The 19,237-nt window shown below is 40.9% G+C and overlaps 1 long non-coding RNA gene across 5 annotated transcripts in view; it reads right to left on the bottom strand.

Moving 5' to 3' along the window:
* The window catches only part of LOC121792090, a 37,005-nt gene extending 28,592 nt beyond the window's left edge, over positions 1 to 8,413 (bottom strand). For all 5 annotated transcript variants that reach the window (XR_006048832.1, XR_006048834.1, XR_006048833.1 and 2 more), the window contains exons 1-3: positions 8,289 to 8,413; positions 7,056 to 7,160; positions 5,198 to 5,245 (exon numbers count right to left, since the gene is read on the bottom strand). This is a non-coding gene — a long non-coding RNA (uncharacterized LOC121792090). The remainder of the gene's footprint in view (positions 1 to 5,197; positions 5,246 to 7,055; positions 7,161 to 8,288) is intronic.
* Positions 8,414 to 19,237: the final 10,824 nt, after the last annotated feature.

The raw sequence follows: 19,237 nt of genomic DNA, 5'->3' as shown, positions 1-19,237 counted from the left end.
TACCCAGATCCAAAGTTTGAGCTTGCATAATGTTGAATTGAAAAGTGTTTCGTAGATTCGTAGCATGTTAAAGTAGCTAAGTCATTTATTTTCAGTATGTCGCTTACCTGATCAGTTTACGGTTTTCAGCATGATATGCTCCTTGATTAAGTAGATAGTTACATTCTACCTAGTTTAATCCAGTAGTTTAAAACTCCCAACTTAAAGAGTGGCCGCAGCCAAACCCTGTTCACTAAACACACACTCAACGCACCAGTTTCTCTGTGGGATCGACCCCGTACTTGCTGCTTTACCGTTAAAAGTAGGTTGCATGTTAGGGAGTTATAAATATTTTTTGTCAGAGAGAGAAGTGTCTTGATCAAGTTGCAACGACATTTGCAAACTGATCCACCCGGTCGGTTATTTTTCCATATTACTTGATCCGCGAAATTTTCATCTTCCACCAAATGGCGCCGTTGCCGGGGAATCATGGTGTTATTACATGGATGTGTTTAATGCATAGGTGTAAATAGTTTTGTTTCTTGCTTTTAATTTGTTTTTCCTTCTTTTCATGAGAAGGTACCACCGCGGAGGACACTGGAATCATCCTCTCATTTACAGAAATACAAAAGCTCAGTGGCGAGTCCAGGAGGCCGATGTAGTAACCACTCGCTACAGAGCCACGTTAGCAGCAGCCGCATCGTCATCTACTGCTGAGCAACTGACCAGTGAGGAGGAAGGAGAGTTGTCCACGCCGGTTAAACAGGAAATACCATTACTCGAAGAAGCAGAAGCAAAGATGGTCGTCGTAGACAACGATTGGGGAATTGGCTCCCTACATGCTCATGACGAGAAGAACCCACTCATGCCATCACAGTTACCCCAGGAATACGGGCAATCGCAATCAAATCGGGGGTGCTCGCGGTGTTGTCAAATTTCTATGGACTTCCGAAGGAATGCCCTTATTTCTTGGTCAGTTTAGCCTTGCTGCCTTGGTCAAGTGGCATTCCTGCACATTTAACACTTGTTTTGCGCGATAAACCGATCAAGCAGCGTACATTTTACCCTTAAACCGATGCATGTAATGAGCCTTATCAAACTGCTCACACTTAAAACATACTTGTCCTCAAGTATAAAGAAAAAAAGAAAAGAAAAAAGATAAGGCAAATTTCAGGCATGGTTTACTTATTTCATAGGTAAAAGAAAAAACGAAAACACGACTTCAAGATAAAAAACACGTATTCACATGTATGCATTAGACCGAATAATTTTCCAACAATCATACCCGAGGTCGAGGTCAATCCATTTGTCAGTAGCTTGTGTTCCTTCTCTTTCGCTTTGCTTGATCAAGGTGTCAACTTGTCAAGATTGCTCAATTTAAAAACCACTGTTGGATTCACTCAGTCACTCATTTCTCACCAGAGATGTTAGGACTTGTTCACTCGGTGTTGCCATAAATTTAATTCTTTGAATCGGACTGCACAAGATAGTTCCTTAAGGTCTTTGTTTTGGGTTGTAACGGGGCTCAAGGGTAGTAACTTATTAGGGTAGGGTCCTAGGGGTTCTAAGTTTAAAATAAAATTTGTAAATTAAAAAGAAAAATCACATGAGTCAAAAAGACAAAGATTTGACTAAACTCGCTGGATCAAATTTGGGGTATTTATTTCTTCCTCTGCTTGATGCTCATTCTTCGTCAAATTTTGACCTTTAACCTTATTACTTCCGGCTTATTTCCTGACTTTTGATTTTCTAGGTCAGGTTACAACTATTTCCTGCCCTCATTTTCTCAAACCCTTTTCTTCATTTCTTTTTATATGATCAACCCGATTGTCTAACTTGATCAACCCGGCTACCCTTCATTTCGACCATTCTATCGCCATCCCCTTTTGTCTCCCTTGACAAAATTCATCTCTTTGACCCTCTTTCCTCATGTGATATGAAACTTTGAATTTGGTTTTAAGGTTTCAAGGAATGGGTAAGAGTGTATGGGCTCAACGTGGTTAACTAAGGGGTGCCTTGTGGAACGAAGGAAGAAAATGGCTCAAAAGGCTAAGTCCTAGTGCCTTTAGTCCTTACTACTTGTGTAATTGTCATCTTAATATTAAAAGTCAGCCTCTCGTAAAGTTTCCTTTTGTAAAAATAGTAGAAAGTGTTCTACTTTTGGCTTATAACTCACATATAGAGAGGCTTCACAGTTGGTTTAGAAATTGAGCGTTTCCATCATACTTGCGTCGTTCAAATTGATCAAGTTTTTGCAATCAAGTTTTTACACGTGAGCATACTGAATCCTTTTTCTAACTCTTCCAAAAAGTAATCAAGTCTTCCAATTATCCAACTTCATGCATATTGCCTATTTTATTACTAACTGGAATTTGTTATTTTTTGTTAAAATTTTTAGCATGTATGATTCTACTGTAACTAACTCGTTCCCCCTCCCCACTGCATATGAACTCGTCCTCGAGAGACTTGATGCAGTGGAAAAAAGGGTTAGGCACAGGTAATGGCACAACAACAAACAAAGGAAACTTCTCACACTTAGACCAGGTACTGGGCTAAGTGTGAGGCAGTGCCAGCGATCAACACATGCTAACAAATATAGATAAATATAACACATAGGCAAAACAGACAACAATTTCCATAAACTTCTCACACTTAGTCCATACACAGGACTAAGTGTGAGAATGGAGTCAAAACACAGTTTACACAAAGAAACAGAGTTAAGTGTGATACTACTGCCTTCTAGATGGTTGAATGAGGGGATGTTGCACGCCTTCCTAATAGCCTCCATTTCACAGGCCTTCCTTATTGCCTTCATGGCGTTTGTGCTCATCTGAGCTCCTTCTCCTTGGTATTTTTATTCTTTTTCTCCTTCGCTGGGAGAAGCATGCTGGCAGCGTTAGTAAGCCCCATACCTTGGTTGGTATGGTGGCCCTTCTTGGGAGGAGGAAGGATACTTTCTTCCTTCTTCCTCTCGCTCTCTTCCTCTGCTCTCATCTGGCTGCCCTCCACAGTCTTGCTTGCTTCCACGGCTGCCTTGGTCCCTTGGTGCACTTGTCTCTTCTCATCTGCTTGCTGCCTTGAACCCTCAGCTTCAAGAAGTAGTTGATCCTTCGTTCGGCGGCACGTTCTTTTGATGGAGTCATCCTCCTCTGCGGGTGGTGGCGAATCGGGGTCCTTAGACTGAGAAATTCCTAGGCGAGCTTTGAGGGCGGTGTAAACCTCCACGGGGTCAGCGCCGGTGGGAAATTTTTCTGAGTACGGAGTCCATACGCCTTTTGTCAGCCGGGTCCACATATTGGAGTGGGCCGATGAATCTATGAGGCAATAATGGGGTTCTGGTGGTTGGTGGGCTGGGTGGAGACAAGGATCTCTGATTATCACTGTTGATACCGGCTCCTGAAGAAAATGAGGAAGTATTGGGAGTCTCGAGTTGATTGCCCTGCATTTTTTCTGATTATGATTTCGGGTGATTTGAACTTGGAGAGAATTAGATGAGGATAGCACAAAGGTTCTGAAGTTAGTTGATGGAAAGTGAGATCTGAAAAAACCCTTTTTATACTGCAACCCCGACTGTTGAGATTCTTGCCAGTTTGAGATCTTTGCGTCTGTTCAGACTTGTGCGACTCTTCACGTGCAGGCGCACCTTTTTAGAGTGTCAGGTGGCAAAGCTTCTCTGATACGCTTCCTCCTTCTCTCCAAGACGTCTCTTCATTGTGACAGTTGGCGCCGCCTGACACCTCTCTAATTACTGCACCCGTCTTATCATCACCTGCCTTTGTCAACTCAGTCACTGTACTACCGATCAAATTCGATTTGCAGTGATCACGTGGACCATTAAATCCAGATGACGACTCACATAGTTCCACTTGATCAGTTTCTTTCCTCCACTTCCGACTTTTAATTTTCTAAGAAATAAAAATAACACATTAAAAACTATTTACACTAATAAGGATTTGACCGGGTTCCCATGGGATTTTACTTGATCAGTTTAATAGATTTGGAATTTGTCGCTTGATCAAGCAGACTTTCCATGAGTACCCGATCACTCCTTCTACCTGTTCATTGGTGCGAGCTAGGCATTAGTAGTGGAATGTCGCCCACTACAAACGCCTCCATTTTGTCCCTTCCTGTCGACTCGCTTGCTACCAAGTAGTTGGCCATATCTGCAAACACTTCCCTTTTCTGTGCGTGTTGTCCCCAGCTTCTCTGTTTGCTTTGATCAATTTTTCCTTCCTGGCAGATCCGCTGTTCTTCAGATTTTGACTTGATTAGATGCAGGTGCCGTTCAGGGAAATTGGCTAGAATGGTTTCCCTGTTTCCTTCCCGCAGAATTCGGCGCAGGTGATCACCTCTCTATCCTCACATCTTTTCTTATCTAGTGCTTCCCATTCAAACTCCTGCATAAGGAATAACCACCTGTGCAAACGCGGGTTTGATCCCCTTTTCACCAAGAGGTACTTGACGGCCGCCTGGTTTGTATACACTATTACCCTGGAACCAAGTAGGTATCTTCTGAACTTTCCAAATGCAAAGACTACTGATAGCACTTCCTTTTCGGTCGCATCATAGTTCCTTTGTCCCCGATTCAATGTTTCTGACACACAGAGAGAAACGTAACTCTCCCCTTGGATTTTCTGACTTAATACTGCCTTCACAGCATGATTGCTAGCATCGCACATCACCTCAAAGGGGTGATTCCAGTCGGGGGCACGTATTTTTGGAAAGTTTATCAATAGGTCCTTTAGGAACGCAACCTTGCAGCCATCAAAGAACTCAAACTTCATGTTATTTGGAAAAAGCTTCGTCATGGGCTGGGCTCTTTTTGCGAAAACCTTGATGAATCTTCTATGGATCCTGGCGCGTCCTAAAAAGGTTCTGACCTCCTTTTGGTCGGTAAAGTATGGGAGTTGCACTGCCTGTGTGTGCATTGCTTCGATTGTTCGAGGGTTTGCCCAGTTCGAATTCCGCCCTTTGGGTGTCAGTTTCGGTTGACACTGGAAGTGTAACACCCCTTACCCGGTAGGTAAACCCACCGAATAAGTGATGTCACGTTTCAGTATCGAAAGCCCGTGCTGAAATTTTTCTTTTTTTTAGCTTAAAAGCATAATTAAAATCTATTACATTTAAAAACGTAACATTTACCCAACGGAAGGTTAAAGATTAAACTATTGCCCAACATGCCACGTCTACTAAACCAAGTTGACCACCAGTGACTCACCAAAGATGCAAAGCTGTGCGACACCACTGACATAATGTCGACTCTAACCTGCAGGGGGAGAAAGAGGGGGAGTGAGCTCGAAAGCCCAGTAGCAATATCCAAACTACAGAATCCAACCCTCTCAGCTAAGACAATGGTAACTATAATAACTACATTATTTCCTTTTTAATCTTTTTCTTGTTTTCATTTCAATATCACAAATTTCCAAAATTACTTACAATCTCATTATATCAAACTTATTTATATTATCGTCATACAACTTTTCCATATATTCTTACTTGTGTCTCTTTAGAGATTTCATTCTTGATGTCATTTCCTTATCACCTTGAATTATTATTACAATCTATATATTCCAAATTCTCATAATTTTCACACCAAAGCATACATGTTCAGATACCCATATATATTCATCATATCATTCTCGGCATATTTCTCTTACGGTCTCTTGATAATAGATTCATATATTTATTTTATACTACAACATTTTCATTTTATCTTGTAGTTTTGGTTTCTCCAGATTTCTCATATCATCATATATCATTTCGCATCACATTTTCTCCTTTTACCATTTATTTTTGTATACTATTCTTCCGTGTTAATTACCCCGAGCGGGGACCGTTCAACATAAAATATCATTTCCTCCGTGAGGACCAATCAACAGTCATATCATATATCATATTTCACAAATCACATATCACATATCACAGATCACAAGTCATTTATTCACAAGTCATCAGATATTATTTTATCTTATCTTATCGTATATCACAGACTACGGATTACATATCATTTATTCAGAATTCATCAGATATTATTTTATCTGATTTTATCATATAATATATCACAGATTACAGATTACAGATCATTTATTCAGAAGTCGTCAGATATTATTTCATCTTATCTTATTATATATCACAGATCACATAACTTTATCCACCAGCCATCAGATATTATATTATACGTAACAAATTAAAGAGTCTTATTCAGAAGTCATCAGATATTATTTTATATATCACAGATTACAAATTCTTATTCATAAGTCATCAGATATTATTTTATATTATCTTATCATATAGTCCCAATATCTGCTTGGTTTCAGGTAGGGTACACGGATCAGATCAAAAAGAGAATCAGATGCAGACGCGGATTTTGTCCTCGAGAGGACTCCGCACAGACCACCCATGAGGGTGCAGACAGATAATTCAGACCACCCATTAGGGTGCAGACAGATAATCAAACCACCCATTAGGGTGCAGATCAGATAGGGGCCCATCAGATAACAGACGATCCTCGCTTCGGTTATCCAGAATACGAGTGATCACAGATAATGCACTGCTGTCCTATGGCATGCCAATTGTACCCAACATATATGACCAAGCAAATGGGACGTTTTATTTCATATTATTCTTTCAAATATCTTTTTCACATTTATTCCATTTCCAAATATCACTTCATATAATCATTTTTATCGTATGCACAGACATTCTTTTAGTATATACTTTATAACATTTACACATCGTTCTCTTGTATTTATTATATTCATGTTCTGCCTACCAGATAACTTATTTTTCATATACATACGGATATATCTTCATAATCTATTCAGACATATTTCGCATTATTCAGATCTTCATAATTTATTACATTTCATTGCATCATATCTAATGTCTTTTATTCATATTCGTACCATTATTTCTGCAGATCATTCAGATTAAATTTAATAAGTATAATAACAATCCACATATTAAATTGTAAGCATATTTAAGCACATTGTTTAATTTACATCTCACAAATAATCACATTATAGCACACATCATCTCAACCAAAGGAATCGAAAAACATAGAGAGGATACGCTACCTCGCAGGCTTATGAACATAAGCCTATTTCACCTTCCGACCCTTTGCTATCTTCTAGGTCCATTCATTTTTGCACGACTCGTGTTACAAGCTTCTATGCCTTATACTATAAATATCGTAATTATTAGTAACATATACTTATTTTCATCAACTTCAGCTTATAAAGTCTTCCGAATAAAATCACTAAGTATTCTGTTACTATTCACATAATACTATTCACAGAAAGTATATAATCATGTAATTAATGTGTTAAAATTGCTAACCTCAATTTGAAAGTTTCCAAAATTTACATTAACACTCATATTCATTCTAAATCATAATTCCATGATCAAACACCTTAAATAAATTCATTTGCTATATTAACTTAATATCCCCTTATTCCTTAACTTTCTAGTATAACAATTGCACTGGACCGATTCGTCATACAACTTCTATATTCATTCGGAAGGATTTAGAGGCTTGACCTAATATTTTTAAATACTCAAAGAAGTCCAGTTTATAATCCAACAAGATTCACTTAGAGATTCCTAATAGTTTAAGAGATATTCTCGTTTTCCCACATACTACCAAAATCGGACAATTTCTGGCAGCATTTTCTAAACAATTTTTATAAATGGTATTTGTACTCTTTAATTCATCATAAAATTCCAAGAACACCCGGAAACCATATAGTTAATGTAAAAATTATTTATTCGATTTTATCCTTAGCTCAAGTACCCTGAATAATTCGAATAAAACATACCAAATATGGAAGTTTACCAGAATTTTGACAGTTTATGGTCATAGGGTTCAAACAATTTATACACATGGTAAACGAACACCTAAATTATCCATAAAAATCAGGGATCATCTAGACTCATCATAGTTATTAAATAAATTGTTAAACCAAAGTTTGAACATATTTAAACATGCTTAATAATTCAAACTAGGAGGCGGCAGAACACAAAATTTGATTCTCCTCAAGATTTTATCTCAAACTCAACCATTCCACATCAAATATCATCAATTCAGCCCCTCCCCTGTTCAATATTCATCCAAATTCACAGCCATGTAATCAAACTTCTAACTCAAATATCAAACAACAACAAACTAAGGTCTATGATCGCGTAAACGTCAATATATCGAAATTTAATCGGTTAGTTTTCCTACCCCCAAGTGAACGAAATCTCAGCCCTTCAACATCAACATAGACTCAATTTCAAGGTATAAAAATAGGATAGGGAGAAAGGGCTACCTTGATTTTCTGGCGGATATCCGATTTCCCGATCGATTTACCGATTAAAATGACAAAAGATTTGGAAATGAAAAAGTTGAGCTCTTGTCTTCAATGGAAGAGAGGGGTGGACGTTCTTGGCTGAAATGAGGGGTGGGGGTTGGAGTTGATGATAGACACAATTTTATTCTAGAGAATTCTAATTATTATTTAATTATTTAGTTAGTTTTTAAATAAATTAATTATCTTGTAACATTTTATTGCCCTATCATATGATATCACTTTTATCAACTCTTTGTATCATCATTTAGCATTTAAATTCTAGTTTAAGGAAAAATTATTCCTGTCTATATCTTCAAAAGTTTCGCCGATCGTTTTCGCTAAAAACTGAAATAATCGGTGATATAATTTTTTTAATTACCTTCAAATGGCCCAAAACAATTCCTCAGATTATCCACAATTATTCTAGGCCATAATCTGTAATTTATAAAATTATTACCCCTTAGCTTCGATTTATTATTTTACACGGACAAAAGAAATTGCCGAAAATTGACTAATCGACATTTCGTATCAAATTTATACTTTACGGTTTAACTTAACTACTATTCCTCACCACATATCCAAACCTCTCATCGAGCCCTATAATTCAGGATGTTACAGGAAGAGTAACTCTTTCTCCCCCACCATGAACTCTTCCAATCTCAGGGCGGGGCTAAATCTGCATTGTCGATTAAAGTGGGGCGTCCCTCCTCTTTTTTATCATGGGATGCATATACAGCTCCGAGTGAGTTTCTATCAAGGCATGCGTTTTCCAATTGACTACCCCTTGATCCGGTCTCAGTTTTTTCTTTGATTTCTCTTCCTATTCCTGCAGATTTAGGTTGACTGGTTTGTTATTGGCCTGGTTGGTATGGTTATTGAGAGTCATCGGAGATGCTGGTGCAGAGATTAGTTGCCCTGTAGGCGAGGGATCTTCCTTCAGCATTCCTTCCAATGGGGCGGCTTGGTCGGGTGGTTTCTCGACCCTTCTTAGTTGGGTAACCTCTTTTGACTCGGTTGGTTGTGACGGTTGGCAAAATTTCATAATTGCCCTTCTAATGGCTTGATCGTCCATTTCTCCAGTCATCGTCGTATCAAACCATTCTGCTGCCTCTCTCTTGAGCTGTTCACCTTCAGTGGAACCAGAGGGTGGTTCTTTGAAGGATTTCTTTTCCGGATACTATTGTTTTCGAGGGCTGATAGCGTCTACTGTTTGAATGCTCTCGCTTCTGTGGCTTTCTTACAACTTTATCAACTTCGAATGTAAGTTGTTCTCCATTAAAACTCAACTTCATCGTCCCCTGGCGGACGTCGATGACTGTGCTGGCTGTCGATAAGAATGGCCTTCCCAAAAGGTTGCCAACAGACTTTTCCGTTCCCGGCTCTGTCGTCTTTATGACGAAGAAGCCATCGGGGTACATAAACTTGTTTACTTTGACAAGTTCATCTTCCAGAACTCCTTCGGGGTAGATGCAAGACCCGTCTGCTAGCTGTATTTCCATATCGGTTTTGACAAGCTTAGCATCTTTCAGCTTCTCGTATATAGAATACGGCATAATATTGATGGAAGCCCCTAGATCGCTCATTGTTTGCTCCATTTGGACGTTTCTGATGGAAATTGGGAGCGTAAATACCCTTGGGTCAGCTTCCTTTGGTGGAAGATCACTAGATTGGATCACTCCAGTCACATTTTCTGCTTCGCCCATCTTCCTCTTCCCAGCAACCTGTTTATAGGTGCTAGACTCTTTTCCTTTTGTGACTTGATCAAGGGCGTTGGACTCAAGGCTTCCGTTATGGTTGAGTCTAGGTGCTGTAAAACTTGCAGATGAGCTTCGACAAACTGTTTCTAATTTCAGAGAGACTGTATTGACATTTTTGCGCCCTGTAGGTTGCTGCACTGTGGCTGGGAGCTTTTCCTCATTCCCTCTCAGCTCGCCCAATGACATGGCCACCTGGGACAACTGCTTTGTAAGCATTTCGAGTGCAGCCCTCTGTTCTATATGAGTCTCTTGTATTTCTCGCATCGCGTCTTGGGGCTGATGCGGGATCATCACATCTCCTGGACCTTTAAATTGTTGTTTGTCATATCGCAGATTAAATCGACCTCCTCCATGGCCTTGCTGATAGTAGCCGGAAGGTCCATACTGCTCTGGTTGGAAGTGATTCTGCGGTTTCCTCTCTGGTACTGCGGGACATAGTTCACCATTTGATCATTTGGTTGTCTTCCCTGGTTGCCAAACTGAGGGACTTGGTGTTGGTACCCCCACTGTCACGACCGCACTTCCTAAGGATAGGAAGCACGGGGAATCGTGACTCGTGGGGGATTTAAGAGGCGGGGAAGAAGGGGGAACAATCAAAAGGAGTACGATATATCGATCAAAAGATGAAATTTCATTTATCAACAAGGTTTCAAAACTCGAAGGTACACAACGTGAATGACATAGTTTGACAATTCAAAGGAAATCAAGGAAATTCTTATAACTTGGCATAGCGGAAGCATTTGAGAGTTAGCTACTACTATGTATGAAGACACAATAGTAACCAGATCATTTATTGAATACTGTCTCTGTCCAATGCTCAACATCCTCCGTCCTCCGTCCACGCTCAACCTGCACATAGGGAAAACATATGCAGGGGCTGAGTACTTGATGCACTCAGTGAACTCATGCCCGAAATACATTTATCATTTAAGACATGTCAAGCCATCATCGAGTGAATCTCGGGTTTTACTTTAAAAAAAGCCGAGAAACACTAAATCATTCCTTTAATAAAATAGTGCCTGCGCAGGCGAACATCATCCCCCATCATGTACCATATCTGAGCTATCATGTGAAACAAGAATGTGGCCACAAACTCGATCACTGGACCGGCCGACCTAGGGGACGGCTCACGATCCCTATCAGTGCACTAGTCCGAGTAGGGACTAACTCCCTAGTCAGACCCGAATTCGTTAACTATCAAAGTCTAGTAGGATATTATCCCAGTAGACAATCAGATAGGCAATTCAAAATATAAAATACGGCATGACATACTATTTTAAACCACCCTTATTTCACCATAACATATCATTTCAAATAAAAGAGTTTAAGTAATAAAGCCCACCTCAAAAGCTTAGGATTTCCGTAAAAAGTTCCTCGTTCCAACTTTAGCGTGCGTGCGAACCACCTTTACATAAAGTACACATCAATCTCGGTAACGAAGACATTTTAGAATGCATGCACTCTAATTAAAATCTTTTAATTTGTTTTCTCGGTTATCGTGCATTTTCGATTATTCGGCGGCCACCCATGGCGTCGCGTGCGATGCTGGTCGGCCGCTTATGCTCGTTCTTTCCTCCGTTGGCTCCTCGTCTTTTCCGGGACGTCGAAAATAATTTCTAAAAAATTATTTAAGCGTATATTTTAATTTTCGTAATTATTTACCGTTGAAAAAGTATTAATTCATACTTGGGATAAAATTATTCATTCTTCAAAAAGTCTTCCGGGAATTAATTAAAGAATTCCCCATAATTGATTATCGGCTCAAGGATTTAATTAAAAACCCGAGACTCAAAAGTTGCCCCCAACCAACATCTCCTTAATATTTAAAAACCCATTCTTATTTTTCTCCAATCTTTACTTTTTAGAGTCCAAGCAAAAAAAGAGAGTTGGGCCCAAAAAGGATGGCCCAACCAAAAATAAAACAAACCAACCCATTCTCTCCCTTCCACCCCATCGGTCCACTCTCTCCCTCTACCTCTCTTCTTCTTCTCTATCTTCTCTCTTCTTCAAATCGACAGAACACCAAAAAAAACGCAGACTTCCCCAAACTTCTTCTTCCTCTAACCCCGTCGCCTCTCTCCAAGATGTGGTCACCGCCGCTGCCGCTGCGTCTGAAATCCTCCATCACGAATTCACCGCCGTCGGTTTTCTCCCACTCCTCTGCCACCGTCACCGGCCGCGGCTCACCGGAGGGGACTGCTGTCGCAGACGCGTCGGAGTCGCCATCGCGGGGTCTGGCCACCGCCGCCATCAGCCTCTGCCCGAAGCCGTTGCGGCTTGCTGCTGTCGAAGTCGCCACGCCGCTTGCCGCTGCTGTCGCCGTTGCTCGCGGCGGCTGCCGTCGTGCAGCCACCAGCAGCGCCGCCGTCGCAGTGGGGTCCAGCCGCCGGGGAAACATCAGCCGCCAATGCCAGTTGCCGGCAATTTCCCCCTCCCCGAAACCACTCCGAAACAACCCCGATTCAACCCGCAGTATTCGTTTCTATCACAAGTTAAATTCTTTCGTGCTTTCGATTAAATGCGGCAATGTTCGATTAGTTTTAATTGTTGCATTGTTTGAATTACTTGTGGGAGGTTCATGTATGAAAAGATGTAGAAAGTATATATATACTAAAATTCATGCTTGGGGAATTGAAAAGAGATTACACCTTGAAAGGATTGAACTTGATTGTGGTAGAAACGAAATGGAACCAACTTCTTCTTCCTTTCCTTCTCTCGGCTATCCCTCGCCTCTCTCTCCTTTTTTTTTCTTGTTGAAAGTGTAGTGTGAGAAGAGAAATGAAGAAGCTAATGTATTAATCTTGTGTGACTTTTGGATGGAAGAATTTATGGTGGAAGAGGGAATGTGAAAGAGTGGAAATTTGGAGGGTCCCTTGGTGAAGAACCGTCGACCAAGAGGGAAGGAAGAAGGAGAGAAAAAGTTTTGGGCTTGTTCCCATTTGTTTGGAAAAAAAACAATGGGCTCCCACTTTAATTAAATTGGTTTGGACTCATTTAGTTGAAAGCCCAAAATGTAAACTTTTTTTCTTCTTCTTGTTTTTTGACTTTTACATTGTTATGGCCCAAAGCCATTTTTGTAGATAACCATTTGGGCTCTAATTTAATTTGCAAAGCCCAATATAAATTCATACTTTATATTTTCGTATTTTCCTTCGATAATTAAAATTCAGGGACTTTATTAAATTTCGTTATCTCGTTCTCACAACGATTAAAATCGCCCAACGAAAAAGTTACTATTTGGTGTTGTTCCAAATATAAATTCCTCAACCGTTCTTCGATTTACGCGTGTCAAGCACTATAAAAGTACGGGCGTTACATTCTACCCACCTTAACAGAAATTTCGTCCCGAAATTATCTCATCTCATACTATCATCAATCATACTCCATTCATTATCACGTCCTACATCAATTGCATAAACATTTCTCATTTCAAAACATTTTACCTTCTTTTTCGTTGAGCGCGGCGAGACGGAATGTTGAACCTTTAATGAATACTCTTTTAGTCTAGGGAAACGAGTCTATACTAGATTGAATAAAAGACTCTCGGTCCAGAGCAGAAGGAAAAGTTGCTCTGATACCATTCTGTCACGACTGCACTTCCTAAGGATAGGAAGCACAGGGAATCGTGACTCGTGGGGGATTTAAGAGGCGGGGAAGAAGGGGGAACAATCAAAAGGAGTACGACATATCGATCAAAAGATGAAATTTCATTTATCAACAAGGTTTCAAAACACGAAGGTACACAACGTGAATGACATAGTTTGACAATTCAAAGGAAATCAAGGAAATTCTTATAACTTGGCATAGCGGAATCATTTGAGAGTTAGCTACTACTATGTATGAAGACACAATAGTAACCAGATCATTTATTGAATACTGTCTCTGTCCAATGCTCAACATCCTCCGTCCACCGTCCACGCTCAACCTGCACATAGGGAAAACATATGCAGGGGCTGAGTACTTGATGCGCTCAGTGAACTCATGCCCGAAATACATTTATCATTTAAGACATGTCAAGCCATCATCGAGTGAATCTCGGGTTTTACTTTAAAAAAAGCCGAGAAACACTAAATCATTCCTTTAATAAAATAGTGCCTGCGCAGGCAAACATCATCCCCCATCATGTACCATATCTGAGCTATCATGTGAAACGAGAATGTGGCCACAAACTCGATCACTGGACCGGCCGACCTAGGGGACGGCTCACGATCCCTATCAGTGCACTAGTCCGAGTAGGGACTCACTCCCTAGACAGACTCGAATTCGTTAACTATCAAAGTCTAGTAGGATATTATCCCAGTAGACAATCAAATAGGCAATTCAAAATATAAAATACGGCATGACATACTATTTTAAACCACCCTTATTTCACCATAACATATCATTTCAAATAAAAGAGTTTATGTAATAAAGTCCACCTCAAAAGCTTAGGATTTCCGTAAAAAGTTCCTCGTTCCAACTTTAGCGTGCGTGCGAACCACCTTTACATAAAGTACACATCAATCTCGGTAACGAAGACATTTTAGAATGCATGCACTCTAATTAAAATCTTTTAATTCGTTTTCTCGGTTATCGTGCATTTTCGATTATTCGGCGGCCGCCCATGGCGTCGCGTGCGACGCTGGTCGGCCGCTTATGCTCGTTCTTTCCTCCGTTGGCTCCTCGTCTTTTCCGGGACGTCGAAAATAATTTCAAAAAAATTATTTAAGCGTATACTTTAATTTTCGTAATTATTTACCGTTGAAAAAGTATTAATTCATACTTGGGATAAAATTATTCATTCTTCAAAAAGTCTTCCGGGAATTAATTAAAGAATTCCCCATAATTGATTATCGGCTTAAGGATTTAATTAAAAACCCGAGACTCAAAAGTTGCCCCCAACCAACATCTCCTTAATATTTAAAAACCCATTCTTATTTTTCTCCAATCTTTACTTTTTAGAGTCCAAGCAAAAAAAGAGAGTTGGGCCCAAAAAGGATGGCCCAACCAAAAATAAAACAAACCAACCCATACTCTCCCTTCCACCCCATCGGTCCACTCTCTCTCTCTACCTCTCTTCTTCTTCTCTATCTTCTCTCTTTTTCAAATCGACAGAACACCAAAAAAAACGCAGACTTCCCCAAACTTCTTCTTCCTCTAACCCCGTCGCCTCTCTCCAAGACGTGGTCACCGCCGCTGCCGCTGCGTCTGAAATCCTCCATCACGAATTAACCGCCGTCGGTTTTCTCCCACTCCTCTGCCACCGTCACCGGCCGCGGCTCGCCGGAGGGGACTGCTGTCGCAGACGTGTCGGAGTCGCCATCGCGGGGTCTGGCCGCCGCCGCCATCAGCCTCTGCCCGAAGCCGTTGCGGCTTGCTGCTGTCGAAGTCGCCACGCCACTTGCCGCTGCTGTCGCTGTTGCTCGCGGCGGCTGCCGTCGTCCAGCCACCAGCAGCGCCGCCGTCGCAGTGGGGTCCAGCCGCCGGGGAAACATCAGCCGCCACTGCCAGTTGCCGGCAGTTTCCCCCTCCCCGAATCCACTCCGAAACAACTCCGATTCAACCCGCAGTATTCGTTTCTATCACAAGTTAAATTCTTTCGTGCTTTCGATTAAATGCGGCAATGTTCGATTAGTTTTAATTGTTGCATTGTTTGAATTACTTGTGGGAGGTTCATGTATGAAAAGATGTAGAAAGTATATATATACTAAAATTCATGCTTGGGGAATTGAAAAGAGATTACACCTTGAAAGGATTGAACTTGATTATGGTAGAAACGAAATGGAACCAACTTCTTCTTCTTCCTTCCCTTCTCTCGGCTATCCCTCGCCTCTCTCTCCTTTTTTTTCTTGTTAAAAGTGTAGTGTGAGAAGAGAAATGAAGAAGCTAATGTAGTAATCTTGTGTGACTTTTGGATGGAAGAATTTATGGTGGAAGAGGGAATGTGAAAGAGTGGAAATTTGGAGGGTCCCTTGGTGAAGAACCGTCGACCAAGAGGGAAGGAAGAAGGAGAGAAAAAGTTTTGGGCTTGTTCCCATTTGTTTGGAAAAAAAACAATGGGCTCCCACTTTAATTAAATTGGTTTGGACTCATTTAGTTGAAAGCCCAAAATGTAAACTATTCTTCTTCTTCTTTTTTGACTTTTACATTGTTATGGCCCAAAGCCATTTTTGTAGATAACCGTTTGGGCTCTAATTTAATTTGCAAAGCCCAATATAAATTCATACTTTATATTTTCGTATTTTCCTTCGATAATTAAAATTCAGGGACTTTATTAAATTTCGTTATCTCGTTCTCACAACGATTAAAATCGCCCAACGAAAAAGTTACTATTTGGTGTTGTTCCAAATATAAATTCCTCAACCGTTCTTCGATTTACGCGTGTCAAGCACTATAAAAGTACGGGCGTTACATTCTACCCACCTTAACAGAAATTTCGTCCCGAAATTTGCTCATCTCATACTATCATCAATCATACTCCATTCATTATCACGTCCTACATCAATTGCATAAACATTTCTCATTTCAAAACATTTTACCTTCTTTTTCGTTGAGCACGGCGAGACGGAATGTTGAACCTTTAATGAATACTCTTTTAGTCTAGGGAAACGAGTCTATACTAGATTGAATAAAAGACTCTCGGTCCAGAGCAGAAGGAAAAGTTGCTCTGATACCATTCTGTCACGATTGCACTTCCTAAGGATAGGAAGCACAGGGAATCGTGACTCGTGGGGGATTTAAGAGGCGGGGAAGAAGGGGGAACAATCAAAAGGAGTACGACATATCGATCAAAAGATGAAATTTCATTTATCAACAAGGTTTCAAAACACGAAGGTACACAACGTGAATGACATAGTTTGACAATTCAAAGGAAATCAAGGAAATTCTTATAACTTGGCATAGCGGAATCATTTGAGAGTTAGCTACTACTATGTATGAAGACACAATAGTAACCAGATCATTTATTGAATACTGTCTCTGTCCAATGCTCAACATCCTCCGTCCACCGTCCACGCTCAACCTGCACATAGGGAAAACATATGCAGGGGCTGAGTACTTGATGCGCTCAGTGAACTCATGCCCGAAATACATTTATCATTTAAGACATGTCAAGCCATCATCGAGTGAATCTCGGGTTTTACTTTAAAAAAAGCCGAGAAACACTAAATCATTCCTTTAATAAAATAGTGCCTGCGCAGGCAAACATCATCCCCCATCATGTACCATATCTGAGCTATCATGTGAAACGAGAATGTGGCCACAAACTCGATCACTGGACCGGCCGACCTAGGGGACGGCTCACGATCCCTATCAGTGCACTAGTCCGAGTAGGGACTCACTCCCTAGACAGACTCGAATTCGTTAACTATCAAAGTCTAGTAGGATATTATCCCAGTAGACAATCAAATAGGCAATTCAAAATATAAAATACGGCAAGACATACTATTTTAAACCACCCTTATTTCACCATAACATATCATTTCAAATAAAAGAGTTTATGTAATAAAGTCCACCTCAAAAGCTTAGGATTTCCGTAAAAAGTTCCTCGTTCCAACTTTAGCGTGCGTGCGAACCACCTTTACATAAAGTACACATCAATCTCGGTAACGAAGACATTTTAGAATGCATGCACTCTAATTAAAATCTTTTAATTCGTTTCCTCGGTTATCGTGCATTTTCGATTATTCGGCGGCCGCCCATGGCGTCGCGTGCGACGCTGGTCGGCCGCTTATGCTCGTTCTTTCCTCTGTTGGCTCCTCGTCTTTTCCGGGACGTCGAAAATAATTTCAAAAAAATTATTTAAGCGTATACTTTAATTTTCGTAATTATTTACCGTTGAAAAAGTATTAATTCATACTTGGGATAAAATTATTCATTCTTCAAAAAGTCTTCCGGGAATTAATTAAAGAATTCCCCATAATTGATTATCGGCTTAAGGATTTAATTAAAAACCCGAGACTCAAAAGTTGCCCCCAACCCACATCTCCTTAATATTTAAAAACCCATTCTTATTTTTCTCCAATCTTTACTTTTTAGAGTCCAAGCAAAAAAAGAGAGTTGGGCCCAAAAAGGATGGCCCAACCAAAAATAAAACAAACCAACCCATACTCTCCCTTCCACCCCATCGGTCCACTCTCTCTCTCTACCTCTCTTCTTCTTCTCTATCTTCTCTCTTTTTCAAATCGACAGAACACCAAAAAAAACGCAGACTTCCCCAAACTTCTTCTTCCTCTAACCCCGTCGCCTCTCTCCAAGACGTGGTCACCGCCGCTGCCGCTGCGTCTGAAATCCTCCATCATGAATTAACCGCCGTCGGTTTTCTCCCACTCCTCTGCCACCGTCACCGGCCGCGGCTCGCCGGAGGGGACTGCTGTCGCAGACGTGTCGGAGTCGCCATCGCGGGGTCTGGCCGCCGCCGCCATCAGCCTCTGCCCGAAGCCGTTGCGGCTTGCTGCTGTCGAAGTCGCCACGCCGCTTGCCGCTGCTGTCGCCGTTGCTCGCGGCGGCTGCCGTCGTCCAGCCACCAGCAGCGCCGCCGTCGCAGTGGGGTCCAGCCGCCGGGGAAACATCAGCCGCCACTGCCAGTTGCCGGTAGTTTCCCCCTCCCCGAATCCACTCCGAAACAACTCCGATTCAACCCGCAGTATTCGTTTCTATCACAAGTTAAATTCTTTCGTGCTTTCGATTAAATGCGGCAATGTTCGATTAGTTTTAATTGTTGCATTGTTTGAATTACTTGTGGGAGGTTCATGTATGAAAAGATATAGAAAGTATTTATATACTAAAATTCATGCTTGGGGAATTGAAAAGAGATTACACCTTGAAAGGATTGAACTTGATTATGGTAGAAACGAAATGGAACCAACTTCTTCTTCTTCCTTCCCTTCTCTCGGCTATCCCTCGCCTCTCTCTCCTTTTTTTTTCTTGTTAAAAGTGTAGTGTGAGAAGAGAAATGAAGAAGCTAATGTAGTAATCTTGTGTGACTTTTGGATGGAAGAATTTATGGTGGAAGAGGGAATGTGAAAGAGTGGAAATTTGGAGGGTCCCTTGGTGAAGAACCGTCGACCAAGAGGGAAGGAAGAAGGAGAGAAAAAGTTTTGGGCTTGTTCCCATTTGTTTGGAAAAAAAACAATGGGCTCCCACTTTAATTAAATTGGTTTGGACTCATTTAGTTGAAAGCCCAAAATGTAA

Source organism: Salvia splendens, chromosome 2, assembly GCF_004379255.2.
Source record: "Salvia splendens isolate huo1 chromosome 2, SspV2, whole genome shotgun sequence".
Classification (NCBI taxonomy): Eukaryota; Viridiplantae; Streptophyta; class Magnoliopsida; order Lamiales; family Lamiaceae; genus Salvia; species Salvia splendens.
Note: the sequence above shows the minus strand (reverse complement) of the source record. Positions and strands in the feature narration are given on the sequence as shown.